The 1,937-nt window shown below is 47.6% G+C and overlaps 1 pseudogene; it reads left to right on the forward strand.

Moving 5' to 3' along the window:
• Nucleotides 1-239: 239 nt before the first annotated feature.
• On the forward strand, nucleotides 240-1,513 carry LOC108295220 (annotated as a pseudogene).
• The last annotated feature ends 424 nt before the right edge of the window (nucleotides 1,514-1,937 follow it).

The raw sequence follows: 1,937 nt of genomic DNA on the forward strand, positions 1-1,937 counted from the left end.
CATTTACATTGTATTAGGTAGTAGTGCAAATAATTTAGAGGCTATTTAAATTATACAGAGGATGTGCATAGGTTATATGTAAATACAGACGCTCCTTGCCTTACATCCATAGTATAGACTGAAGATATGGTGAGTTGAATTTACAATGGGTTTATCCAGATGTATCCCCATTGTAAGTTGAGAAGAGTTCTGAATGCCCATTGCAGTAAAAAAATCCCAATTGAGGCTCTCTGCTCTTTCTGTTTGACAGACAGCCGCATCTTGTCTCCATTGCCAGCCACATCCCTGAGACACCATGGGGAAGGTGAAGGTCGGAGTCAATGGATTTGGTCGTATTGGGCACCAGATCACCAGGGCTGCTTTTAACTCTGGTAAAGTGAATGTTGTCGCCATCAATGATCCCTTCATTGACCTAAACTACATGGTCTACATGTTCCAGTATGGTTCCACCCGTGGCAAATTCCATGCCACTATCAAGGCTAAGAATGGGAAGCCTGTCATCAATGGAAATCCCATCACCATCTTCCAGGAGTGAGATCCCTCCAAAATCAAGTGGGGTTATGCTGGTGCTGAGTACATGGTAGAGTCCACTGGCATCTTCACCACCATGGAGAAGGCTGGGGTTCACACTTGCAGGGAAGAGCCAAAAGGGTCATCATCTCTGCTCCCTCTGCTGAAGCCCCTATGTTCGTGATGGACGTGAACCATGAGAAGTTTGACAATAGCCTCAAGATCATCAGCAATGCCTCCTGCACCACCAACTGCTTAGCACCCTGGCCAAGGTCATCCCTGACAACTTTGGTATTGTGGAAGGACTCCTGACCACAGTCCATGCCATCACTGCCACTCAGAAGACTGTGGATGGCCCCTCCAGGAAACTGGCGTGATGGCTGCGGGGTTCTCCAGAACACCATCCCTGCTTTTACTGGTGCTACCAAGGCCATGGGCAAGGTCATCCCTCAGCTGAACGGGAAGATCATCAGCATGGCATTCCGTGTCCCCACTGCCAACATGTCAGTGGTAGACCTCACCTGCCATCTAGAAAAATCTGCCAAATATGATGACATCAGGAAGGTGGTGAGGCAGGTGTCAGAGGGCCCCCTCAAGGGTATCCTGGGCTACACTGAGCACCAGGTGGTGTCCTCTGACTTCAACAGCAACACCCGTTCTTCCGCCTTCAATGCTGGGGCTGGCATTGCCCTCAAGGACCATTTTGTCAAGCTCATTTCCTGGTATGACAATGAATTTGGCTACAGCAACAGGGTGATGGACCTCATGGCCCACATGGCCTCCAAGGAGTAAGACCTCTGGACCACCAGCCACAATGAGAGCACAAGAGGAAGAGAGGCCCTCACTGCTGGGGAGTCCCTGCCACACTGAGTTCCCCACCACACTGAATTGCCCCTCCCCACATTTTCCATGCAGACCCCTTGAAGAGGGAGGGGCCTAAGGAGCCCCACCTTGTCATGTACCGTGAATAAAATCCCCTGTGCTCAGCCAAAAAAAAAAAAAACCCAATTGAAGCCATCATAAATTGGGGACTGACTGTATGGTGCTATTATATATAAGGGACTTGAGCATTGTGAATTTTGGGGGGAGGGCCCTGGAACAAACCCCCTGTGGATACAGAGGAACTGCTGTATATATACATCTACAGGGCAAGATCGTTTATTTTTTAAAATTATACCATGTTGACTGTGATGACTGGCATATAGATTATGATGGTTTTTCTCTTATTTTGTATGCTGAAGTGTTTTGATAGGACCAAAAATGTTAGAGAAATAAAGATCTTAAATAAAATATAATAAGTTTAGTGGATCCAAGATGGCTGATTAGGAGCAGCTCTGGAATACAGCTCCCAGCAAGAGTGCAGAGGGTGAGTGGACGCCCGCATTTCCAGATGGATTTTTATTGCTCACAGACCAGGAGATTCCTGG

Source organism: Cebus imitator, unplaced genomic scaffold (genome assembly GCF_001604975.1).
Source record: "Cebus imitator isolate Cc_AM_T3 unplaced genomic scaffold, Cebus_imitator-1.0 Scaffold625, whole genome shotgun sequence".
In the NCBI taxonomy this organism is placed as follows: Eukaryota; Metazoa; Chordata; class Mammalia; order Primates; family Cebidae; genus Cebus; species Cebus imitator.